We start from the raw sequence: 27,900 nt of genomic DNA, 5'->3' as shown, positions 1-27,900 counted from the left end.
GTTCCTGTTGCTTTTTTTCTTTTTGTTTTTCTGCTGATCCCCAGTGCACAGGACACATTTATTTAACTAAAAACATTTCTGTGCCACTTTATCCATGGATTGTTGAATGCAGTTTACAGGTAAATCAACTTACATAATTGTATTAAATAATAAAAGAGACAATAAGTAAAGAAAAATAAAATAGCATAAATAATAATAAAAAAACATTGAAAATTAAGCAGACATAAAACTGCATGCTGGATATGCGGGATAAAGGAAGTGCAAGGCCTCAAGGCACTTCTATTTTTGGTTAGGATTTTTGTTGCTCCTGTGTGCTGTGCAGAGGATGATAACAGGGATGTTTGGGTTGGGGAGGATTACTATTGTGGGTGTGAATATGTTATATGGCGGGGGGGCGGTGAGCATGAATGTTTTTCACTGCGAAAGTGGTTTATAACCTTTATATTAGTGAAGGTGAAGTGTTATACATACTATTTCAATGCAGTGGGGGAGCCTAGGCTGGAAGGTTCTTTCCTGTTTAGTGTTGATTTTTGTGCACAATTGTCTCTCCCTGGTGTAACATGCCTGAGTTGGTTTTCTCTACTTTGAAAATCGATAGTTTACTCCAGGGGCAGATTCCCGCTGATGACCGGCCCGGGGATTCGCCGCCCAGGCCGGCCTGGGTGACTTAGCTCTTCAAAAAACATCTGGCTGTTAGAAGCATTACTTAATTTTTTTCAGTTTACAAAACTGTAGCATTGGTTTATGTTTCGTTGGAAATTCAACAAGCATCAGCGCATCTGCTTTTTCAAATTCAATAACTCGTGGCGGGGAGAGAGATGGGGGGAGGGGGCAGAAGGGTCGCTGCATGAACCACAAGCCACATAACAAGTCAAGACTTCCTAACATTATACCGTCATTGTTTCACTAAGAAGAAGCAGCAGCCTGTTCTAGGTAGAGCTACAGATCCAGAGTTTTCACAACAGTGAACCAGCAGATATATAAAAGTATGTTTAAGTGCAAGTGTACAGGGGATGCTCATCTGCTCATTGATATAATTCTTAGGTGGGTAAGGATTAATTCAAGCACTTCCAAATCATGGAAAAGCAGGTGGGTGTTTAAAACCAGGCTTCCCAACTGTCCCAACTTTAGAAAGAGGACATCTTCATATCTGGGCCAAAAAGTCACCAGTTTCTTGCCTTACCTCCTCAACTCAGTACACTTCACAGAGAAACATAGACTCTGAAGGTACATGGAAGGCCCATCTAGCTACTGCTTATTTTCCATTCCTACCAGAACTACATCAGATCCTACTTGGTTTCTTCTCTACCTTCAAGGATCTGCTGTGCTTGTCCTATGCTTTTTTTTTTTTTTTTTTTACATAGGATGTATTTAAGACATGTTCTCACACATTCCTCCTGTTAAAGAGCTCTGGTTTTGTTTTAGGTTGTGAACCCTTTTGGTGGGCCAGCATAACAAAAGTTGTAGGTACACGAATTTTGGAGAAAACATGCTCCCCCTCAGCATGGCATATATAGGACAGGGCAAGTAAGGGCAGCTTCTCCAAGCACGGCCCGGAAGGGGACACAGAACTTCAACTCTTCAACTGATAATTCAGAACTAAATCTAGTAAGTTTTTTATTTTGGTACATTTTTTACAGGTAGAAATATTGGTAGCACTAGACAGAATAAATTTAGTGAAATAGTATAATCCACAATTATTACTACTGCTTCTACTGCTATTTGGAATTTTAGCCTGCCTTTCAAAATAATGCTCAGGGCAGCTTACAGTCTTATTAGTATTCAGGAACAGTATGCCCCTGCACAATCTAAGTAGGTGCCTGAGGAAATAAAGTGACTTGCCCAAGGTTACAAGGATTGTCCGTAGGAGAAGTGGAATATGAACCCCGGTTACTTGTTAACCGCTTTGAAATTTTATGATGTGTGCAGTATACAAATTTTTAAAATAATATTTGTATTAGTATTTCACAAGTATATAACAAAATTATAATAAGAAACCGAGCATTATCACAGCCCAAATACTTGTATAACATGATACAGAAAATCATACACTGGAGAACCGACTCACCCAACCCAACCCTGTGCCCTGACAACTCAAAAGGCAAAACAAGTGCCACATATTTACTGCTCCAGTTGATCAAAAAAAAAAAAGGAACCAAAGGATCGACATCTGGCATAACAATAGAAACCAGAAGAATTACATCAAAAAGAAAATTGTAATCCGATTATCGATTGTGGATAGCGCTGACTGGGGTTATTTTGGCACGAAGTTCCAAACGTAGTAGTGACAAGAAGCCCTGCCAAGATTGTTGATGAATATATTTCTTTTCGTCGGAAGCATCGCTGTTCGATTTATGTTCCATCAAATAAAGGTCCAGCATAGACGTCCTCCAAATAGCAAACAAGTAGGGATGGTGACCTCCAGCCAATTGGCTAGAATAAGCTTCAGAGCAACTAGACATCCTTTGATCAGAAAAGGTTTGGAAGAAAGTCCTAAGACATGTTTCGAGTCAGTGTGGCTTAATCGACAAAATGCAGCAGTCCATGGGAACTGGTCTGCAAACATTTGTGTGAAAAAATCTAGCAATTGTGACTAAAACCTTGTATTTATTTATTTATTTATTTAATATCTTTTATATACCGACGAACGTTGGGAACATCTCATCGGTTTACAGAGAACAGAACTTAGCAACAGGCTTTACATTTGTCACATGATTATAATAGGAATAGTAGAAATAACAATAATAACAAAAACAATAACATATGAGTAATATGGAAGTTATACAAGTAATAATTAACTAAGTGGGATACATGATAGTGGTTAGTCAGAAGGGGGGCAGGGAGATTCTGCTAGATATGATTGATATCAACATTTGTAGGAGGTATAAATTTGTATATACAATGGTTGTCGAGGAATATATACACGTTTGTGAGTAAAAATGTTCTTATTTACAGTAAGCTGTCTTGATAAATTTGCTTTCCGGGAGCAGCATAGATAGAAAAGCTAATTGTTAGGCAAGGTGGAAAGGGGTGGTTAGGGGTGGGAAGGAAAAAGGGGTGGGGGGGGGGGGAGAAGGGAGAAGGGAGGAGGGAGGTTAGGAGTTAGGGAGGGGGGGGGGCTAGGTGAATGTGTGAATGTTAGGTGTATGAGTGTCTAAAGAACCAAGTCTTCAGGTTTTGCCTGAATATTTTTGGGCAGGTTTCTTGGCGGAGGGAGGTGGGTAGTTTATTCCAAATTATCGGTCCTGCTAGGGAGAGGGCTCTTTCGTTAGTGGTGCGGAGTTTAGTAAGCTTAGGTGAGGGGGTGTGTAGTGTGGCTAGATATGTTTTCTGGTGGGTCTACTACTGTTGTGAAAGGAGAAGTGTTCTTTGAACCAGTGCATGTTGTTGTTATGAAGGGATTTGTGTATTAGGGTGAGGGCTTTGAAGGTAATTCTAGATGCGACGGGTAACCAATGTAGATGTTTGAGTACAGGGGTTATGTGATCATATTTGTGAGTGTTGGTGAGAATCCTGGCAGCTGCATTTTGGAGTAGTTGTAAAGGTTGGATGGTGTTTTTAGGCCAAACCTAGTAGCAAGGAGTTGCAGTAATCTATTTTCGATAATATGAGGGCTTGTAATATGGTGCGGAAGTCGCTGAGATGTAAGAGAGGTTTGAGTCTTTTTAGGGTGTGCAGTTTTGTAGAAGCAGTCTTTAAGGGTGTTATTAATGAATTTCTTGTAGTTAAGATGACAGTCAATGAGTACGCCGAGGCTTCGTACATGGGTGGGGAAGGTGTGTGGTCAGTGGCAGGGCCATTGTTGTGTGTTTGTGTGGGGGTCATAAGGAGGGTGGGGGATATGTTGGGGGGTGGATATTAGGATAAGTTCTGTTTTAGTAGTGTTGAGGGGCGAGAAAGTTGTTAGAATAAGAGGCTGCTAATATCAGAGAGGGCGGATTTCCAGGTTTCAATGGCTTTGTGTATTGAGTCTTTAATCGGAATAAGTATCTGCACGTCATCGGCATATATGAAGTGCGGAAGGTCAAGTTTAGCAAGGAGATGGCAGAGGGGGGAGGAGATATATATTGAAAAGTGTGGACGATAGCGATGAACCTTGTGGTACTCCTTGAGAGAGGTTGTGGGGCTTGGAGGTGGAGTTTCCCATTTGTACGCTAAATTGTCTTTCAGCTAGATATGAGTGGAACCATTGTAGAGCCAGGCCTGAGATACCAATGCTGCTGAGACGTTCTAATAGGATTTGATGCTTTATGGTGTCAAATGCAGCGGATATGTCTAGGAGAATGAGTATGTGTGAATGACCTTTGTCAAGACCTTTCAATATTTGGTCGGAGAGTGAAATGAGTAAGGTCTCTGTGCTATGATGTTTGCGAAAGCCAAACTGTGAGGGGGCGAGAATATTGTTTTCATCCAGGTAGTCTGATAGCTGTTTGTTTATAGCTTTCTCAAGAACTTTTGTGATAAGTGGGAGGTTGGAAATAGGACGGAAATTGGTGAGATCAGAGGGGTCAAGGGATGGCTTCTTCAGTATAGGTTTCACAATAGCATGCTTGAGGTTTTTAGGGATACTGCCAAGTTCAATAGACTTGTTTATAATGTTTGAGATAGGTTTGGCGATGATGCCGGGGATGGTGAGGAGGTGTTTTGTGGGAATGGTATCTGTAGGGTGTGTAGAGGGTCTGATTTTTTTAAGGATAGATTCTATTTCTAGGGATAAGGTGGTGTCAAATGATGAAAGATTAGTATTAGATTGGTGTTGTGTAGTATCTATGGATGTTTGCTTGGGGGGGGAAGCGTGACATGATATTGCTGATTTTATTGTGGAAGAATAGGGCTAGTTCTTCACATTTTGTCTGGTTGTCTATGTCTGGTATGGATGGAGTGCAAGGTTTAGTTAAATTGTTTACTAGTTGGAATAGGGCTCTAGGATTGAATTGCAGGTGGTGTATGCGCTGTGAGTGGAAGTCTCTTTTGGTTTTGTCGATGTTAATTCGGTAGGAGTGCATGTAGGATTTAAATTTATTTAGTTGGGTGGCGGTAGGGTCTTTGAGCCACGCTCTTTCGAGCTTTTTTAAATTGGATTTCATGCTTTTTAGTTCTGGTGTATACCAGGGTTGTTTGTGTTTTTGAGACATGTCAATTGTGTGTTCTTGTATGGGGCAGATCTTGTTGGCAATCGTGTTGGTGATATGGTTCCAGGATGTGAGAGCAGTATCGACGTCTGTCAAATCAAGTGAGTTGATATCAGTGGACATGGCTGATATTAATTCTTCTTGTTTACAGTTACGTCTGAACTGTATGACTTTTTTACCTTGAGTGGGCTGATGGGTTTTAATAACAGAGCATGTCACATCGATGCGATAGTGGTCGGACCAGGGAATGGGTGTACAAGAGGGGGTGTTGGTTTGGATCTGTGAGTTGGTGAATAAGAGATCGAGGGTGTGGCCTGCTTTGTGAGTAGGTTGGGTGATAGTTTGTGAGAAACCGAGGGCGTCTAATGCTGTTAGTAGGGAGTCGCAGGCAGGAGATGTGGGGACATTATCTACATGGAGATTGAAGTCTCCAAGGATGATTGCTGGCATTTGTATGTTTATGTTTTTGGAAATGTATTCAATTAGGGGGGAGGGGTTAGCCTCGAGGAGGCCTGGTGGGGCATACACTAGGCAGATTTGTAGGTTGTGCGAGAGAAAGGTGCTGATTTCGAGTCTGGGGGGTGTGGGGATGGGTTTTCTGGTGAGTTTTAAAACTCTTTTTGGATGCGAGGAGGAGGCCTCCTCCTCGTTTCTTAAGTCGTGGTATGGAGAAAATGTCATATTTTTCGAGTGGGAGTTGGTTGAGTAGTGTTGTGTCTGTGTCCTTTAGCCAAGTTTCTGTGATGGCTAGGATGTCGGGGTTATCGTCTAGTAGAATGTCATTGATGAGGGGGGTTTTTTTGATGATGGATTGGGCATTGATTAGGAGTATGGTAAATGTGGTGAGGCCTAGTATTTGGGTGAGTGGTGTGGCCATGATAGGGATGAGGTTTCTGTGGTGTATGTGATGTGTTTTGGGGTAAGGGGGTCTCGGTGGGAGGGGGTAGTGTTTGATAGATGTAATGGGGTATATGTGCATGGCTGGTGGTGTGGTGAGTGTGTGGGGGTAGATAGGATGCTATAGAGATGGTGAGTGTGTGAGTGTGTGGGGGTAGATAGGATGCTATAGAGATATTGGGTGAGCTAGGGATGAGGAATGGGGATGAGGAGTGGGGTGGAGGGTGGAGGAGTAATGTGGGAGCGTCTAGAGATAAGTGAAGTCTTTGTCGCGTGGTTCAAGACAATCTCCAGGTGTGCCTTAAGGTGGGCCTCCAGGTATCCCAAAGGGTCATGGCCGTCTGAGCGGTGGAAGCGGTGTGAAGAGATTGTGTTGGTTTGGTGTCAGAGGAGTGGTAAAGCGCTTGAGTAGGACTGCATTAACAATGCTTACCAGCGTTCTCCACTTTACAAAAGATGCAGAAGGATGAAGACATTTGAGACATTTGTCCAAATTCATAAATTTTGCCAGAAAGGCTTTGCTAGGTCAAAAGATAATTCTATTAATAATTCTAAAATGCAGCTCACGGAGCACTAAACTGTTCACAACTTTCTCCACTAAGATATTACAGGCAATTATATCATCATCTGTCAGCTGACAATTTAAATCATGAGATCATACATCAGCAAGGGATTGCAGTACATAATATTTGGTGTTATTGTGAAGATTCTTATACATTTTAAATATCAAAACTCTATGTTTTTCAAATAGATGTAATAGGCCTTGAAAGGAACCATTTGTGAACCCTTCCTCAATTAAGGGTGGCAATGATGTAATATAATTACGCACTTGTAAATACATAAGGAAGTCTGTTGTTATGTTACGGGAGGGCCTTGAGAGGCCTTGCATTCTGTTATGTTAGGGATCGCTAGGAGAGCATTCCCAACTTGAGGAGAATGTGTGCCCTTGGGCCTCGGCACCACCCCAGACGAATCCAAGACAGCACCGAGGGCTGGCGAGGCATGTCCCAGCATGGACGAAGACGAAGTCTGACCCTCTGCCGGTCCTGCATGCTTCTGGAAGCCAACAATACTATGTTGGTAAGTGAACAGTCCTCTGACCGTTCCCAGCCCTTTCAGACCTGCCGCTGGGTATCGGCAAGAAGCAGCAGGCCGGACTGAGGATGAGGGCAGATGGAGGCCTTGTGACACAGAAGACTCAAGACGAGATGAAAAGACTCTGGAAGTGGATGAGGATCTTGGGAGATTCTCAACGAGACGAGGAACTTGGAAGACTCTTGGACAAGACGAGAAGCTGGGAAGGTTCGGACATTGGCTCTGTCTCTCAGGGCGCCCTACACAGTCCACCCGCGGGACTGGTCGCAGACCACCCTGTTCCACTGTGTGCCCTACACAACCTGGAGAGGCTGGTCACGGATCACGCTGAGAGCGGGACAAGCACAGGAAGGGAATCCAGCTGAGACGAAAACTCCAATGACGGAAACAGGAACCGACGGGACGGATTTACCCCAACAAGATGTCATCTGGAGAACTAAGGGAGCTAGAGGGTCAGGAGGACTCGGAACGTGCGAAGGAGGAGTGGAATCTCGGAACATCAGGAAGCCTGGAACATCAGGAAGTGAAACATCAGGAAGCCTGGACTGGGAACCTCGGAACATGAAGGCATGGAACATCAGGAAACCACGAAGACAGGAAGCAGACGAGACATGGAGCTCCAATGAAGAATGAAGACCTGATGGAGCACTGGAAGATGAGACTTCCAGGATCAAGTAACTCCAATGCAAGGCAGGACTGAAGGTGAAGCCCTCTTATAGGGCTGAGACAGGAAGCAGTCATCAGGTGGGGCCCGAGGCATATCCGGCCGCAGGCCCTGTAAATCTTGTGAAGAGGCGCGGCCCACACCTTAGGAACAGAAAGCAGGAAGTTGTACAGGACCATGGCCAGCGGCCATGCTGCTGCTAATGCCTAAGAGCAGGGCAAGGCCAAAGCGTTGTCGGCAGCTCTCAAGCCGTAGAGGGCAGACTGAGGAGCGACTCCAGCCGCAAGGAAGACCGTGGACTGTGGCTTCCAGGCAGAGAGAAGGTAAGAGGCTGCCCATGAGGGTAGAATCATAACATCTGTCAATTGAAACTGTAAATGTTTGCAACAAAAGTCAAAGGAGTGGATTTCCCCTAATTGTAAATCAATAAAAGATAGTACGTCAACAATACCTGCTCCCTGTAAGACAACTCTGTGAGTACTGCTACGCTCCAGCTCTCCTTATTCCACCCTTCAGGTTCGGCTTATCCCGCGCTGCGGAACACTACCCAACCTTGCTACATCCGGGTGAGACCATCATCTATAGAGACTGTCTGAGCTTACTGTGATATTGCTGGCCTACAGTACTATCCCTTCCTTGAAGCAAGATTCAACTTACATCAGCAGAACAATAAAGCTTTCTTCCCTCAGTGTCTGCTTACTAGAGTGTAGCCTATCGCTGTGGTTCCCCACGGGCCCCTCCCCATGGGAGGAGTCATCGCCACTTCGACCAAGAGTCCACAATATGCCACAAACCCAACAATAACATAAAGCAATTTCGGTATTAAAGTCATTTTAACTAGTGCTATGCGTCCCATTAAAGAAAGGGGAAAATGTCTCAACTATCCAGTTTAATATGTACATCTCTAATTATAGGAGAAATATTCAAATGGTACCATGTATTTGGGTCATTACTAACTTTAAAACCTAGATATTTAATAGCATTCTCAGCCCACATTAATGGGAAGGCTTGCCACCTCCTCTTCAAGTGACTCTTGATATCTAATGCTTCAGATTTAGTCAAATTTAATTTCAAGCCAGAAAAACTTCCATAATCAGTGATAATACCTATCACTATCAGAAGTGTATTCATAGCCTTTGTTGAAGTCATTAAGATATCATCCGCAAATAACATTAATTCTAACTCATTGGCTCCTAAACATACTCCTGCTATTATTTCATCTTGCTTTATCTTGTGAATGAGAGGTTCCAATGTAAGTATAAACAATAAGGGAGAGAGAGGGCAAGCTTGCCGAGTGCCCCACCCCAGAACTTAAGATATGGAAGCCATCCCATTGACCAATATAAAGGCTTCTGGTTTTTGGTAAAGCACACGGATAGCTCTCCTAATAGAACCCACAAAGCCAAAGTGCTCCAAAACTACATCGAGAAAACCCCACGATACCCTGTCAAATGCCTTCTCGGCATCAAAACTCACCACCATTGGGTCTTTAGGTTTCATTTTCCTACAAATTTCTAAAGCCAAAAGAATCATATCATCATATAAATTTTTTAAGTTTGGTACCATTGAATCCTTTAGAATCTTCTAGAACAAGGAGGGAAGGCCATCTGGCCCCAGTGACTTATATAGAGGTAGTTCCTGAATGATAGTACTAATCTCTTATTCTGTGCTAGGGTTATTTAGCCTTTTTAAATTGTCCTCAGTTAACCGAGGAAGAGATAGACCATTAAAAAAAACTGCCATCTTTTCCTGGTTCTTTGCCTCTGTGGTATATAAGGGATTATAAAAATCATGAAATACCTCCCTTATACCTGTAGATTTTGAAATCCAATCCTCAGTATCACTCCTAATTCCTTCTATAAAACTGGAATCCCTTTTAGTTTTAACCAAATTAGCAAGTAACAATCCCAATTTATTACCATACCTGAAAAGTATTTGTTTGCAAGCAAAGATTGCATCTACTGCTTTCTGATGAAGAAAATCATTCAAGATTTGCTGTGTGTGTCTGTATTGTGTTCGCCACTCAGTAGAGGGGTTCTAGTTCATTTGAGTTTTGTAGTAAAATAATTTGCTTTCTATATCCAAGACATCCCTGTTTCATCTTTTCTTTTGGGCAACTACATAGTTCATAATTTCCCCTCTAAGCACAACCTTAGCCATTTCCCAGATCAAGGCTGGCTCACACGCATGCTGGGCGTTATGATATGTAAATTGTTTCCATTTGTTGAGCAGAAAACCCTTAAACTCTGTGTCATATAACCACCCTGGCATATGCCACTGCCCAACCGGTCCAGAGTACTTAAGGGAGCTCAACTTGCATACCACCAGACAATGATTCGAGATAACTAGAGCTTCTATTTTGGCAGTAAGAGTTTGATCAAATAAGCTAGGAGACATTAGAATATAATCAGTTAGCGATTTAGAGACATTAGCTCTAGCAAAGTGAGTAAAGTCTCTTTCACCAGCATGAAGTACCCTCCAAATATCTAAAAAGTTCACTGTGTCATATAAAAATGGGATACCTTTACTTTGAGACAGTATAGGGACTTTTGACATTGTACATTTATCCATTTGAGGATCCCAAAAACAATTTAAATCTCCTCCCAATAGCTTTGGTGCTGAGCCACACTGTGACTCATGGGTGATTAAGTCAGTAAAAAGAGAATGGGACCATTGGATGAATGGAAGTGGAGGGAGTCGATGAGCCATTGGATGTTTTGGTTGTGTAAGGTCTTGTGTATAAGGAAGAGGCTCTTGTAAAGAATTCTGCAGGATATAGGGAGCCAATGGAGGACTCTCAAGATAGGTGTAATGTGATCGTTCCTGCGTGTATTTGTGAGGATTCTGGCTGCAGCATTCTGTAGCATTTGGAGGGTTTTGATGGTAGAGGCGGGGAGACCTAGGAGGAGGGAGTTGCAGCAGTCAGAATATTATGGCCTGAAGGACTGTGCAAAAGTCATTGAAATGTAGAAGAGGTCTTAATTTCTTTAGGACATGAAGTTTGAAATAGCATTCTTTCATGGTGGATTTTATGAATGTTTTAAAGTTCAATTGGTTGTCGATGGTAACGCCTAGATTTCGTACATGTTGTGCAATGGGTGTAGGAGGGGGCAAGGTGTTGGAGTAAATGTGGGTAATGGTGAGTGGATTGTGAGAAATGATGAGGAGTTCTGTTTTGGCAGTACTGAGTGCGAGATTAAGATTTGTGAGTAGTTGATTGATTGGATTAATGCAGTTGTCCCAGATCTTTAGTGAAGTGGGCAGAGAATCAGTGATGGGGATAAGAATTTGGATGTTGTCTGCATATATGAAATGGGTAAGGCCTAGGTTAGATAGGAGTTGGCAGAGGGGTAACATGTAGATGTTGAAGAGGGTAGAGGATAGGGCGGAGCCTTGAGGTACATCTCGGATTAGGCCGATAGGATCGGATTCAAAATTACCCAATTTGACCTTGTAGTGTCTATTTTTGAGGTAGGATTCAAACCAGTGGAAAGCGGTTCCTGTTATGCCGATGTTGGTGAAACATACTCAGCAAATACCAAAGGAGAGGATAACGGTACACCACACACAGAATAAAAAAACAAACAGAAAAATTATGAAGGAGAAATAGATAACCCATAAATAATTCCCCACACAAATCCCAGAGCAGGCACATATAGAACCCACAGTAAATCGAGGCAACTTCCCACTCGACACCCATCCCAACCCCCCCCAGCCCTAATATGACCAATGTCATGAGAACACACCCGCATATATCCACTCCCATATCCTAACCCCAAAACTATTAATAAAGATAAGTTCTCTTCTTCTAGAGAACAGAGAGTCACACAATGTCTGGACCAGGTGTCCCCCGACTGCTGCAGACCAGCAAGACAAGAAATGAGCACTGCAATAGGCATAACAAGTATATAACAAATCACAACCATTCAGTTGTATATATAAAAAAAAAATGTAGTGAAGTCCATCCATGCAAAAAGAAGTAAATGCTCAGGCAATCTGCCAGTCTCAGAGAAGGCTAATAATTATATTCCAAAAAGATCCAAAATGAAAAATGCCAGCTAACATCAGCAAGAAAAAATCTGGAATGATAGGCATATTCAATAAGTTCAGGTATTGAGTGAGTCCACAAATCATTTAGCTGCTTCAGCTTTCTCGAAAATGTGCTGCTTGCCATCATACCAACTGAAACAAGCGCTCTGGATTCTGCAAGGCAAAACAAATTTTCCCTGCCACCAACGAAAAGCAAATTGAGGTAAATTCTCTTCTCTTAGTGGAGACTGCCACCGAATAATCTTGAAAAAAAATTATCTCTCGGTTATCATACTGCAGCACTTGTTTTCTGCGATAGGCTTGCCAGACCTGTTGTTTCTGAGCAAAGTTCAGCAGTTGAGCAATCACCATTCTCGGGCAAGTATCTCCAGCTTTATAAGGGCCCCAGCCTGTGAGCCCATTCGATTAAAAGCAGCCTAGCTGCCTCTGGTAGATCTAGAACATCCGGCAGCCAGTCATATAATATCACAGCTAATTTCTGCTCATCCAGCCATTCTGCAAATTCCTCAAAATGGAGATTGTTTCTCCATGAGCTATTTTCTAGGTCGTCCACCTTGTCTTCTAAGGTAGTCATTTGGGATTGTAACTTGTGTATGCTCCCTGTCGCCATGAGCGTATCATCCTCAACAAAGGCCAAACGGCTTTCCAACACATTCAAGTGAGGCCCAAGATCTGTAAAAGATTTTTTGAGATCTGCTAGCTGTTCCAGGATCGTGTCGAATTTGCTCTCCATCGCGGTAGTAACTGCCACTACAATATCGGAAACCGACATAGCCGCCATATTATCTTTGTGGGCAGCGGACAGGTCAACAGCCATTTTGTCAATGCTAGGCTTCTTTTCTCCTTTTCTTTCTTCGCAAGTTTCGCTGGCATAGGCATTGGGGATTTTTGTATAAAGTTAGTAATCAAATTAGAAAGGCAATCTGCCTCTGTTAAAGCCTGATAGGTGCCAAAACACACGGATGGAAAGGATTATTTAAGGTCAGGCACCCAGAGCTCCAGATAACATGTCCTCTCACTACCGCTGCATCATGTGACCTCCTACAAATTTTTAGTAAACTAAACTAGTTTTCTGCCCTTTGCTCTAATAATTAGGCCAGTTTCCCAAACCTGTCCTGCTGACCTTGCAGGCTAGTAGGGTTTTCAAAATATCCACAACGAATATGGAGAAATTACTACTTACCTGAAAATTTCCTTTTCCTTAGTACAGACAGGTGAATCCAAAACCAGTGGGTTATGCACCTCTACCAGCAGATGGAGCAAAGCTGACATCACAGTATACATACCATGCAGTGACATCAGCAGGCCAGTATTCTCTGCAAAAGTTAACTGTGGACAAACTAGCAAAAACTTGATTATTAACAGATAACCATTCCGGCACTCAGCAAACAGGAAAACAATGAGCTCAGATAAGGAGTGTAATAACACTAATCTAGGGAGTGGATTGATTGTACTCCCTGGATTGTACTCCCTGGAGCACACAACTATGCAGAAGGACCATAGCACCACATTCGGCAGCTGAGGGTGGGAAGTTGGATTCACCTGTCTGTACTAAGGAAAAGGAAATTAACAGGTAATTAATAAATTCTCCTTTCTTAGTGTACAGATAGGTGAATCCAAAACCAATGGGATGTACCAAAGTTACTCCTGAATAGGGCAAGTGGCTGCCCGCAGTCCAGTCAAAACTGCACGTGCAAAGGTTTCATCTTCCCGGGCCTGCACATCCAGGCAATAATGCCTGGAAAAGGTGTGTAAGGAAGACCACATCGCAGCTCGGAAAATGTTGACAGGAGGCAAGAATCTAACCTCTGCCCATGACACTGCCTGAGCCCTAGTGGAATAAGCCCTAACCTGACTAGGCAACGGTTACTCAGCATCCACATACATGGCCGTGACTACCACCTTAATCCAGCGGGCTATTGTAGCCCACAACGCCGGCTCACCATGAAGAATAAACAGCTAGTCCGTCTTTCTGGGAGATTCAGAAACCTCTAAATACCTCAAGATATGCCTTTTGACATCCAAGGGTCATAACAGGCACTATTCCTCCGCATCTTTCATTCTGTCCAGAGATGGCAGGGAAATGGACTAATTCAAGTGAAAATCCGAGACCACTTTTGGCAAAAAGGAATAATACGCAGTTGTATTGCCCCTGGAGTCACCCGTAGAAACGGCTCCCAGCAAGACGAGGCCTGTAGTTCAGATACTAGATGCACAGAACAAATTGCCAGAAGAAACAACCGGTTTTCAAGGTCAGTAACCTCAGGGAAAGTATACGCAATGGTCGAAAGGTAGGGCCTGGATGTTACCCAGATAGAGAGTCAATCAAGCTAGGTTGAGAGAACATTGTACAAATCTCATCTTTGGATAAGTTTCCTCACTCCAAAGGACATCAAATCTTCACAAGAGTGTACTGTTCTGTTTGTATGTCTCACTCTGAATGTCAAAGTGGCCCGTAACCCCTACACTACTATCTAAACCGCACCTCGAGGTACTAGATGGGCCTCATATAGAGGTATAAATACCTACGTACTATAAGGGCCTTATAGCTAGTCTCTCTCTCTCTCTCCCCCCTCCAGCAGCTTAAAATAGTGAAAACGCAGTTTGTCAAAACATTGCAAAGTGCAATAAAGCCATATCACACAGCTTAATGCAAATGAAAAAGGTGTATTAAAACTGTGTGATATGGCTCCTCCCCTTTTTCTAATTTGCATGCAAAAACGCCATAAAGCACTTTGATAAATGACTCCCTTAATTGGTAGCATGCACAAATCAGCCAGCGTGCACATGTTCCACATCAATTTTAATGACCCATATACTCAACTCCTTTAAGCACAGATTGGACCCACCTGTGCGCATTATGTACATGAGGAGGGGCGCAAATTACACTGCCTACAAAAGCATCTATTGCCCCATTCACTGCCCTACTTGCACCATGTCTCAGGTACATGGAGTGATGATTAGGAAGCCTAACTTCCTTCCAGCTGAGGTAGACATGCTTGTTGAGCATGTCATGCGGTACCAGTATCTGCTGTACGGTCCCAGATCAAGAGTGTGGGTGCCTACAGGAAGGAGCAGATCTGGAAGTGGATCAGGCATGCAGTCAACTCAGTGTCCCACCACAACCATAGCATTGGGGAGTTGACGCAGAATTGGTGGGACCCGAGGAAACATGTCAAGCAGAAGCAGGCCAGGAGGATTGCAGAGGGACAAGGCAGTCACATCAGCTTCACCCTCTCTGAGCAGCTGGTGCTCAGCACCTTATCTGAAGCAGCTATGGATGGAGTTGGGCAGCTAGACACCATACAACATCTATGGCAGGAAGGTGAGCATTGTATTTTGCATTCTAAAAGTAGGCTATGTGTACAGATATCCATCAGGCACTTTTTTTTTTATAAGCGAGGCATTACAGCCTTATTAAACATAATGCCATAGTAAATGTGCTCATGTCTGCTATGCAAACCATTATTGGTTACATTTCTACCTATCTGTATGTACACAGTATAGAACAAAGTAGTTTGTGGTCAGCTCATTATTCACCACACAGGACAGGTTTTTTTCAAGCTATAAAAATATTGCAGGAATGCCTGATCTACACATTTATCTACAAAAGCAGCATACACCTTATGTCTGCTGCAGCTTTGTTGATTTCACTTATGTGAAAGTGTGCAGTGGTCTTTCTAGTGTGTACAAAGATATGCTGTCAGCTATAATACAATGGTTTTTTTAAATGGTAAAATTAAGTACAATGTTTAATGTTTTGTTAAATAGCCTGTATTTTAAAGAGCATATGGGATGTTCTTTTTGGGGGCTATCTCCTCTATCAGTTTCCCCATCAAAGTTCCCCAAAAGATTGTAAATGTATGTGGGCACAATAAAAACCTTCTATACCAATGGCAGAGGTAATATCTATTGTGTGTTTTTTCTGTACTTTCTTACAGCTTAAGGGGAAAGGCACCCTTATAAAGGATCAAAATACCAACAAACTAACAGAGGACACTGTATTTTTCTATGTACACAGATGTCCGGTATTGCCCATGAGGCTACTCCATGAATGGGTAATAGCCTTATTGGCTCAAATACCGTTTTTATTTTTATTTTTGTTTTTCTATATATTATTTAATCTTCAAATAGTGATATCCCTCCACTGAGGGTGTTCTTTTAAAAATAATAGTAGTCTTTATCAAATAGCCCTCTCTTATACGGTCACCATGTATCACCTTGCTTCATGTTATTTTATACTTAGCTATACTGAGTAAGAAGTTATCTTCTCTTATATAAGTCTTTCATAATGGCGAAACTGGAGCTGTCAGCTTCATCAGACATTTGTTTAGAGTCATTAAAGGATTTCAACCAAACCAGCGATTTATGACCAGTCTTTTTGTGAATAAAAAATAAGCCAGGAAGAGAGATGGTTTTAATCTTAAGGTTTAATAGACGCTGTAGACAAAAGCGGACACAATAGAAAACATTTTCCAGGCCAACTTATTTTGGATAGTGGGGAGAGGCGAACAAGAAGGAGAACTATACTGTTACGATCCCCCCTGTTTGCTGCCTACAGGTGGTCTCTCACCTTCCACCGGAGGCCGCTCCGAAGCCAGGGCCTCGCCTGTGTTCCATCCGGGACTTGCTCCAGGGCCTGAGAGGCCTAGCTGTTCCTGTGGCTTGCTTGGCTGTTTGGACTTCCTGGTTTCCAGCCACGCCCGTTTCCCTAGGGGCTGGCCCACAGCTCTCCACCTTACTTATAGGACCAGTGAGGGGCGGTCCTGGCAAACTCCTCCCAGGGAGTTGCCTACAACCTCCAGTATTTAAGGACTTTCTTGTCACTTGCAACTGGCCTTCGGATTGAGTGCTACAGTTGCCTGTACCTCTTCCTCGATCCAGGTCTTCCGTGGTCTGCCTTGTATTAATGGCTCCTTGTCCTGTCTCTGTCCGGATGTTTGCTTCCTGATGTTACTGACGTCTGCCTTGATGTGTTCCTGATGTCCTGATCCAGTTCCGCTTATTCTGCCCTACGTCCTGTCTGGCTCCTGAGCCTTCTGGCCTGTTGGGCCCTGGAGTGGCCAACAGGTGGGATTCTTCCCTGCGCTCTGGAGCTTCCCTGCCTGCCAGCCGAAGGGGCTTCGGATGTCAGTATCCCAGCATCGGAGTTCCTGCTCGCCTGGATCTTCCCTGCGCTCTACTGTTCTCAACGTGGTCCGCGACCAGCTTTCCTGGGCTGTGTAGGGCGTTTGACAAAGTTCCTCATGAGAGGCTTCTAGGAAAAGTAAAAAGTCATGGGATAGGTGGCGATGTCCTTTCGTGGATTGCAAACTGGCTAAAAGACAGGAAACAGAGAGTAGGATTAAATGGGCAATTTTCTCAGTGGAAGGGAGTGGACAGTGGAGTGCCTCAGGGATCTGTATTGGGACCCTTACTGTTCAATATATTTATAAATGATCTGGAAAGAAATACGACGAGTGAGATAATCAAATTTGCAGATGACACAAAATTGTTCAGAGTAGTTAAATCACAGCAGATTGTGATAAATTGCAGGAAGACCTTGTGAGACTGGAAAATTGGGCATCCAAATGGCAGATGAAATTTAATGTGGATAAGTGCAAGGTGATGCATATAGGGAAAAATAACCCATGCTATAATTACACGATGTTGGGTTCCATATTAGGTGCTACAACCCAAGAAAGAGATCTAGGTGTCATAGTGGATAACACATTGAAATCGTCGGTTCAGTGTGCTGCGGCAGTCAAAAAAGCAAACAGAATGTTGGGAATTATTAGAAAAGGAATGATGAATAAAACGGAAAATGTCATAATGCCTCTGTATCGCTCCATGGTGAGACCGCACCTTGAATACTGTGTACAATTCTGGTCGCCGCATCTCAAAAAGATATAATTGCGATGGAGAAGGTACAGAGAAGGGCTACCAAAATGATAAGGGGAATGGAAACAACTCCCCTATGAGGAAAGACTAAAGAGGTTAGGACTTTTCAGCTTGGAGAAGAGACGACTGAGGGGGGATATGATAGAGGTGTTTAAAATCATGAGAGGTCTAGAACGGGTAGATGTGAATCGGTTATTTACTCTTTCGGATAGTAGAAAGACTAGGGGACACTCCATGAAGTTAGCATGGGGCACATTTAAAACTAATCGGAGAAAGTTCTTTTTTACTCAACGCACAATTAAACTCTGGAATTTGTTGCCAGAGAATGTGGTTCGTGCAGTTAGTATAGCTGTGTTTAAAAAAGGATTGGATAAGTTCTTGGAGGAGAAGTCCATTACCTGCTATTAAGTTCACTTAGAGAATAGCCACTGCCATTAGCAATGGTTACATGGAATAGACTTAGTTTTTGGGTACTTGCCAGGTTCTTATGGCCTGGATTGGCCACTGTTGGAAACAGGATGCTGGGCTTGATGGACCCTTGGTCTGACCCAGTATGGCATTTTCTTATGTTCTTATGTTCTTATGGGACGGGGTGGTCCGCGACTCAGTCCCGTGGGTGGGCTGAGTAGGGCGCCCTCAGGGACAGTGCCCGTGTCTCCTTCCAGCCCTCCTCTTCGATGTCTGCACTAGCCTTTGTCTACGATGTCTGCACCTGCCTTGTCTACGATGTCTTCAGTGTAAAGGACTCTGTCTGCCCTCGCCTCTGTCCGGCCTGCCGCCGATTGCCGTACCCAGCGGCAGGTCCGAAAGGGCCGGGAACAGTCGGAGGACCGTTCATCAGTCAACTTCCCAGTGTTGGCTACCATGGGCGTGCAGGTCCGGCTGAGGGTCGGACTCCCTGCTTTTGTACCCGCCTGGCTCCCCATGCCTGCTCAGCTCACCTCCCACGGTGTGGCTTTGGGCTCCTCCTTGAGTCCTGCCGTGGCCCAAGGACTCACCACCCGCTGGAGACGACCGCGCCCGCGTGCGCTCGTAACATATACTAGTGAATACAATCTGGGCTTACTGACCGGTAGATAGAGAACAGAGGACTTGATGGAGAACTCTGATGACAAGTCAGTTCAGCGCATGAGCTATTTGTCGACAGCCTCGTTTTGAAAAGGACAAAAGTCATCGGTCCCATCAATATTTAAATAGCACATAGAACCTCACGCCATTTGTCCGATGGCCTCATGGCGTGTTGGAAGGCTGCAAATATAGTGAAACGTACGTTTTTTAGAATACTATGTACACAAAGAAGAGATGTTTCGGGAATTGAAAGTTGTGTTATTAACCGTGGTCATTGAATTTTATGTAGCTCTCTCAGTCCCTGAGGAAGACGGGATGGTCGAAGCACCGCCAGTGACAAGGGCTGATGGCTCCAATTTCGCCATTTTGAAAGGCTTATATAAGAGAAGATAACTTCTTACTCAATATAGCTAAGTATAAAATAACATGAAGCAAGGCAATACATGGTGACCGTATAAAAGAACACCCTCGATGGAGGGATATCACTATTTGAAGATTAAATAATATAAAGTAAAACAAAAATAAAAATAAAAACAGTATTTGAGTCAATAAGGCTATTACCCATTCATGGAGTAGCCTCATGAGCAATACTGGACATCTGTGTACATAGAAAAATACAGTGTCCTCTGTTAGTTTGTTGGTATTTTGATAATTTAAGAGAGGACCTTTTCTGGGTGTTGTAATTCTTGGAGTGACCCTTATAAAGGAGCCTGCAAAAACAGGATGTGTGTTTAAAGCAAGAGTGTGTAAAATGTGTGTGCATGTACAAGCAGGGCCCCCAGATTTTAAACAAGTTAGTGTGTGATGGTTTTCTATCTCCTAGGCATGTGTTCCTCAAGGCAGGGGATGTCCAAATGTTTAGCCTCCAGCTAACAGTGAATGCATCCCTCACCACAGTAACTGTCCTACACAGTGACTCCAAAAGTCCATCATGACTGTGTCTTGTGTCCCAGCAATGCAAAGTACATTTGGGGTGTCTTTGTGTCTTTCTCTGCTTCTCTCCCCTTTCATTACTCTTCAAAAGACAGGGCCTTGTCTTTGTGTCAGTGGTAGATGGTGAACCAAATATGCAGAGCACACTTAAAGTGCTCTGTCTCCTTAGAAATTCATAATACTCAAGCACTCTGCAGCCTGGATTAAGTCCTCCCTCCTTCTGCCTCAGAGACAGCCACCTGGAGTGTAAATCAGGGTAGAAGCAATATTGAATGCTATGGCCATTTATAGTTCTGTACCAAAGGTCTATTTAGTGGAGCAGGCAGGGCATATGAACCAAAGTAAAGAAAACACTGAATGGTAGTGTTTGGCATTTACCTATTTCTTTTTCTAGAGGAAGCAGATGATGAGCGTCCAGGACCTGCACCTAGAAAACCCCAAAGGCGGTACCGGCATCTGCGGGTAATCCCTGACAGCTCGGAAAGGGCTGGGAACGGTCGGAGGACTGTTCACAAGACCAACATTGCGTTGTTGGGTCTTCCGAAGCGTGCAGGTCCGGAGGAGGGCCTGTCTTCCATGTCACTCCAGCCCTGCTCCCGTCCAGCCCATGCTCGGGCATGCCACGCCTCCCGCGGCACCTCTTCAGACCTCTGTGGTGTCGAGCCACGGCCCAAGGGCACACACATCTCCCAGGAGTGGGATCGCTCTCCTAGCGCTCCACAACAGGCATGGCAAAAGAAAAATCTCATTTTCCTCAAACAAATGTTTATTGAAAATACTACCACATTACATAGTTTTCAGGAACTGCAAAACAAATGCCATGTGCCCCAAAAGATTTCTATGCTTACTTACAACTTAGACATTACATTATGAAGATCCAACAAAAGAATACATGACTAGGACTGGAAGGTAAACTAGAAAAGGTCCTGATAGGAGCTAAACCAGGGAAACCATCATGCACTAAGTTCTCAAAAGCATTATTACAATTAGAGACACAGGAAGATTTCCAGAGAGTACTGAAGCATCGGTCTAGCTGGGAGGAGGTCCAATTGACATATAAAGATATACTTTACTATTTTAAACGTGTTTTGTGTATCACGGAGAAACACAATTTAAATTTACTTGGCAAATCTATATATCACAAGTTAGAACATTTAAGGCAAAAATGTTTACTTTAGCCCAGTATCCCAAATGTAGAGAAGAGGATAGTGATTTCCTACATACATTTAAAAAAATGCCACAAAATTTATGCATTCTGGGATCAAATACAGAAAAGATGTTCCTCTATCCTTGGAATAACTATTTCAGCTCACCCCAGAACCTGGTTTTTTTGGTCTATATGATGAGGAGGAATCAGAAATTAATAAACAGCAACAAGCTTTTCTAGATAAGGCAGTGGTGATAGCGAAAAAAAAAACAATTCTAGCTCATTGGACCCAACCTGAGTTGCCCAAATTGCCACATTGGGAAAATAAACTAACGCAGCTATTCACATTTGAGTACATTTCAGCAGGACGTGTTTTTCAGAGTGTGACAAGGTTTTATCAAGGTTCTACATCCTGAGACAAAGAACACTATTTTGAACATATAGGGGGTCATTTTCAAAAGGGATTGCATGCGATACCTAGATCGGGGCGGACGCCGCGAAGACGTCGCTGATGGTGGAAAGGTAAGGGCCCTTTTCACTGCCAGTTTCGCACCCAATACTAAATCAGCTTGTACACCTTAGAACTCTTTTGAGTTGTACAGACTTTTAAAAGATGCTTATTTTGATATGAGAACAAAGCTAGCAGATTGTCCAGGATGGTGAAACCCAGCAATATACCATCTCTATAAAAGATTAATCTGGTAGAGAGCAGACTAAAATACAAAGTATTATGAATGTTTTTATTTTTAAATATTATTCACATTTATATTCAGCTCAGAATTCCTCATTAGCAGTACATGACAATTTTCTTTGCGGGTCTTCAAATTCCTAATGTCTCAGATACTCTAAAGGAGATGTTGCGTTTCCCTATGACATTAGTTGAAATTGATCATGCTATTAAAAAATTGAAATTGGGAAAAGCACCAAAGTTAGATGGTCTAGGCTCTGAGTATTATAACACTTTACATTCATCTATTACAGAATCTTTGCTTAAAATGTATGAGTATCTTTTATATGTTTTTTTTCCTTTTATTTAAGCAATGGAACAGTATAACAAACATTCCAAATATGTATCAAAATACCTATGAATAAGTATTGCCTGTCACATTTGTTTTGTTATGTTAAACCTACTAACAAAATAGCAACACAAACACACATAAACCACTCCTTAAGTGAAAAAGAAAATGTGTTCTATTTTGCCAGGGGAGAAGCAAACATTAATTACTGTCTTTCCCAATCCTGATAAGGATTTGAAGCAGTTGGCTTTCTATCATCCAAGATCTTTAATTAATGTTGTGAAAATTTTAGCATCAATTTTGAATAAATGATTAGGCTCTGATTTCTACTTTAATAGAAGGAGATCAGACAGGGTTTATACAATCTTGACATGGACTAAGAAATGTGTGTATAGTCTTGGAAGCCTTGTGGTTGTAAGGTTACTTTTGAAAAGGTTTTCCTATGAAGCTAAACTGGTTTGACAGTGAAAAAATTAAGATCATTGCAGCACTATGAAATTGCACTGATGAGACTTGTATAAATATCCAAGGCTGCTGAAATGCTAGAATATATGCTAAAGGTCAAAAGGTATGTTAAGAGTCTGCACTGAGTTTCATTTTTGCCTTCTGGCTCAATTTATAGGCAACCACATGACTTACAATAATCCTATCTCATTAGCATATCTGAGATAAAATTATAATGCCAACCAATTGTTTGTTATGCAAACTAACAAACTAACTCATTGGTGTGTAAATTAGAGGTGGTGACCTATTTAACCGATTGTATCACTAACATTCTTGGAGATTGCTTCTTAATTGCTTTTGCTGGTAATGGCATTCTCCTGAGATATCTCAATAAAGATCTTTCTTTTCTAGCTGTCGGTGTTAAGTGTTTATTTACAGCCCACAACATGGTCATCTCATGCTGGAAATCAACAGGGTATGATTGTTAGTCTAGATGCTGAGAAGGCCTTTGATAAAGTTCAGTGGCCTTATCTGTTTTGCATATTGGAGAAATATGGGTTACTTTGCTCTAATTCACAAGCCAAGTTGATAATTAATGGTAAAGTGCCTTCTCCTTCCGACCTCCTCAGTGGTAATAGACAAGGCTGTCCTCAATCCCCTTTTTGTACATCCTATCTATTGATCCCTTAGCCATAAAGCTGAGAACATTTCCGGGAACTGAGGGCCTTATTTTGGGAAATCAAGCACATAAAATAAGTCATTTTGCTGATGACATGATTCTTTTTTTAGCTAATCCTCAAGTATCTTTACGTGAAGTTTTGGCAATTTAGGACACATTTGGTTCTTTTGCAGGTTTACAGATCAACTATGACAAATCTGAAGTCTTGCCAGTGCAGATTCAGACCAAAGAGCAATGGCAAGGAGCTTTCTCCTTAGATGAGCTTCCGGATATATAAAATATCTGAGAATTATTATTCCTGGGGATATAAAGGAGCAGTATAAATTGAGTATAACTCCAATAATTTGTCAAATACAGGATCAACTACAAGCTTGGATGGCGTTGCAACTTTCTTATTTGGGGGAAGTGCTTTTAAAATGATACTTTTTCCTAAGCTGGTCTACTGCTTGCAGATGGGTCCTTGTTGGCTGACTAACAAACATGTGCTTCTACTGAAATCAGCATTGACAAGATTTATTTGGTGAGTCAAAGGTGCTAGGATCAGTTAAACCCAGCTCAATTGTATTAGGAGTATGGTGGATCCAGTCTTCCTGAATTTAGGTTTTATAATGTTGCTTGCCAAATGTGATTTCTTTGGGAATGGATTTCTCTAGATTTTAAATATTGTGCTTTTGGCATGGTGGAATCTCATCTATCTCAGTTCTCTTTACTCTGTTATACAGTTGAGAGATGTGTCAATTCCCACAGAATTAAAGTCTCATCCCTTGTTTCGGTCTGTGCTGCAGGCTTGGAGATATCTCTGTAAACGATGGGGTGTTCTATTTATCATAACTGAGTTTTTACCTTTTTGGTTTGAAATGCTGATTTCATTTCTGGTGTGATTGGTAAAATCTTTACTGTTTGGAGGTCTAAAGGCCTAAAATGTAGTATTATAAAGCTCGTGACTGTGTTTATACTTTTTGAACATTGAAAGATCAATATGGTTTACTGCATAAGCATTTTTATGCTTATTTACAATCCAGACATTATCCTCATACTTTCAATGTCACTATCCAACATTCTTAAAATCTCAGATATTAGAATCAGAGATATGTGTTATTAATAAATAAGATAAACTTTCTCACTGGTACAAGTTGTGGTTGGTTAAAAGTGGCCCCCAGGTATTGGATAGTTTTTTTCGATATTGGACAAGGCAATTAGGTTTAGTGGTCACATCTCATGATATGATAGTGTTCTTTTCAACTCAAGAGATTCAATATAAAATATTACATCACTCTCATATTGATTCGGTTAAGACACATTATATACTGTGACTTGTATTAAATGTCAAATTGAAAATGGATTCATGCACAATTTGGTGATCTGTTCTAAGCTTCTTAACGTCTAGGAAAGGGTACTAATGGTAACAGAATGTGAAATTTCTATCAATCCTTTTTGTAGCAAATGGTTGTTGTTGGGTTCTCGCTCTTTGGCTATTACTTTGTCTATGGGATGTAAGAAATGTATCCAGATTGCAGTAATGGTTGCAAAATATTTCATGTTGTTATATTAGCTACAAGATTTTTCACCATCAATACTACTTTGATATTAACCCATGTTTGTTGTGATTCCGGGCCGGCCCCGGAATCGCCACTCACCCGCGACCCGGTCCCGGTCTTGCACGAGCTCCCCCCGGGCCGTGCAGGCCCCGAATACGGCGCTGCCACGCCGTAGCAGCACCCGGCGTCCTCCTGCGGCTGGCCCCGCCCCCTAGCCGCGCGCGCGCGCTGAGCCCCTGTATTTAAAGGGGCCAGCGCGGGAACAGGCCAGGAGCAGCTGATGACGTCAGACGCTGCAGGGCTACATAAGCCCTGCAGTTCCTTCACTCCATGCCTTGCAACGAGGTTCCCAGGGTCTCCTGCTTCCAGTTGCTGCGTTCCTGATCTCCGCTCGCTCGGATCCGGCTTGCCTGCTGACCTCTCTCCTTCTTGACTCGGCTCCGTTCCTGACTCCGCTTCTGGACTTCCCTTCGGCTTTGATACGACATCTGACTTCGGGCTTGACTCGGCTCCGTTCCTGACTCCGCTTCTGGACTTCCCTTCGGCTTTGGTACGACATCTGACTTCTGGCTTGACTCGGCTCCATTCCTGACTCCGCTTCTGGACTTCCCTTCGGCTTTGGTACGACATCTGACCTCTGGCTTGACCCGGTTCCGTCCCTGACCTCGACTTGCTTCTTTCCTGGACCTCATCTCGGACATTCTTCGCTCCTCTGGCCCGAAGACTCTCCTAAGTCCCAGCGGCTGGGTCCCTACGGGCTCCTCCTGGGGGGGCTCCGGCTTCCAGGGCGAATCTCCAGAAGTCCCAGCGGCCGGGCTCCTACGAGCTCCTCTCGGGGGAGCGCCGGTCTCCAGGGTGAAGAGTTCACTACTCCAGGGCCCAACGTTCTCCTGATTTCAGGTCATCCTCGAGTCCTTGGTCGCATAGGGCTCCATCCAGTTCCAGCACCCAAAGCCATTACGTCCGTCCAGCCACCTCCCGGTTGGGACCTGTACTGAGGCTCTCCACAGCTTCCTCTCTTGTCCCGACCGGCCCAAGGGTCCACAACCCCTAACAATGTTGAACTGGATGTAATCAGAAAGACAATGTACTTCATACTTTTCAGAGGGTGACCAAGGATTATAGTCATGCTTGGGAGTGTTTCTATTATCTTTTGCCAGCTACTATACAGAACAATTTTAAAAGCATGCAATACTCAGTCCATTGGTAGTTCAATTAAGGAGCTTATGGGCATGTGTGAGTGTATGAGTGTCTTTGTACTTGTTCTGTGTTGTTGCTGTAGGCAACATTTACGTGTCATTGATAAAATGGATGCAGAGTTGTACCCCCATGCTTGCAGATCTTTGTTTATTTTGTTATCCTATGGTATAGTTGTTTGTTGCTGTGCTGATGTTGCAACATGGCATCTTAAAAATAAAGTTTAAAAAACATGAGATTCGAGAGTATTTGGAGATAGGTGACGTTAATCCTTCTATGATTTGGGACTATGATTTAAGAGCAGTGTTGTGGGGTAAACTGATTGCATGGGCATCCCAGAGGAAAAAAGGAAAGGGAGAAAGAAGCTGTCTCTCGTTGAGGAATTCAATAAAGGATCTAGAGAGGGCCCTTTACATATCAGGATCAAAAATACATTCTGAAAAAACTGGAATGAATGAGGAAAAAATTGAAAGTGCTAACTTTGGATCATATTGGTCACCAAATGTAGTTGGTCACATAAATATATTATGAACATGGGAACAGGGCTTCCAGATTATTGGCGCTCAAATTAAAGAAGCTTATAGCCCACACTTATATTACACAGATAAGAGATCGGAACATTACTTTTAAAATAACAAGTACTACTGAATAGGGAAATTTCTAATTATAGATAATGTCAGCGATAAAAATTTATTTTTATTTATTTATTTATTTATTAAGGCTTTTATATACCGACTTTCTTGATACAAATCAAATCAATTCGGTTTACAATGAACTAAGTAGAATATACAATTAACCAATCAACAAGAGATACAGAGCATACAGTTACATTATAACAAGGAAGCCTTAACTTGGAGTAGGAAAAAAGAAGGGGTGAGCGGAGCAATAAATATATAAAGTGCAAAAAAATAGAATAAATACTATATACAGAGGAGGGGGCAAGGAGCCAACCTCTCTTTAATGGATATTATGCATGAAAATTTGGAAAGTTTTGTTTACAGAGATGTGTGGTGTACAATTCTAGATCAGGGAATGGAGTTTGTAGTGGGGAAGGCTTGGCTGAACAGCCATGTCTTTAGTTTCTTTTTAAAAGTTGTTAGACAAGTCTCCAGTCTGAGGTCCGGAGGCATGTTGAAGGTGGATCACATGATGGCAGACTAACTGGTAAATTTTAAAAGGAACGCGCATGTGCCCATGAATGCAGCACGAGCAAAAATATACCTCACAAGCACAGCATTTAAAATACTATTGCAAGTGTACTTTTACACGGGTATCTTGTGTGCTAGAGAGAGAGCACACCTCTGCATAGGGTCAGTTTGATACTCTACATATAGGTACCACGTTAGAGGGGCATTCTGAATTGGGGTGAGTTTTCGGGAGGTGGGTTGGAGGGGGGGGGGCTGTTGTTACAGACACATTCAGAGGTATTCATAGTAAAATTGACATTAGTAAAGAATTATAGTCCTTATACATGCTGAAAAGTCTAACCAGAGGAATCGATTTGTATACTGCAGTGCTAGCTGCATTATACAAATCTGCTTCTTTTCATCACAAGAGGGCTATAATTCTTTACTGATGTCAGTTTTACTATGAATACCTCTGAATGTGTCTGTAGCATATCCCCTCTAACCCCAACCCACTTCGCGAAAACCCACCCTGACTCAAAGTGCCCCTCTAGAGTGGTACCTATATACAGAGTATCAGACTGCCCCTATACAGAGGTTCTCTCTCTCTCTCTCTCTCTCTCTCTCTCTCTCTCTCTCTCTCTCTCTCTCTCTCTCTCTTCCCCCCCATGAGAAGTAACACAGGCAACATATGTGTGTTGCCTTTGCAAAATTCATGGTTACACACATCAGTCTTGGCCAAACGCTCATGACCTGCCTCCTTATTCTGTACATGTATGCCCTTCCCAGCTTCTTTAAATTTGCATTGCTTGTGCATGGCCCACGTATGTGGCTGTTTTTGTGTGAGCAATGCTTTTAAAATCTTCCTCTAAGGAGGCAGATGTGTTCCCCAGAGCTCCATGTCACACTCCGCTCAAAGCTTATTATTTTTTATTTCTAACCTATTTTTATCTTGTTTTTGCAGGGACTCCTCAAAAAATAAATGTCATTCTTTACATGATAATTTTGTAATGAGAAAGTACGATGAAATGACTAC

The 27,900-nt window shown here is 42.6% G+C and overlaps 1 long non-coding RNA gene across 1 annotated transcript; it reads left to right on the top strand.

The window, feature by feature from the left end:
• On the top strand, nucleotides 1-27,900 carry LOC115095773. The gene is made up of 2 exons (XR_003857866.1): nucleotides 1-119; nucleotides 27,829-27,900. It is a non-coding gene; the product is annotated as an uncharacterized LOC115095773 (long non-coding RNA).

The sequence above is a fragment of the Rhinatrema bivittatum genome, chromosome 1 (genome assembly GCF_901001135.1).
Source record: "Rhinatrema bivittatum chromosome 1, aRhiBiv1.1, whole genome shotgun sequence".
Classification (NCBI taxonomy): Eukaryota; Metazoa; Chordata; class Amphibia; order Gymnophiona; family Rhinatrematidae; genus Rhinatrema; species Rhinatrema bivittatum.
The sequence above is the reverse complement of the archived record's forward strand: the minus strand, read 5'-3'. Positions and strand labels throughout refer to the sequence as shown.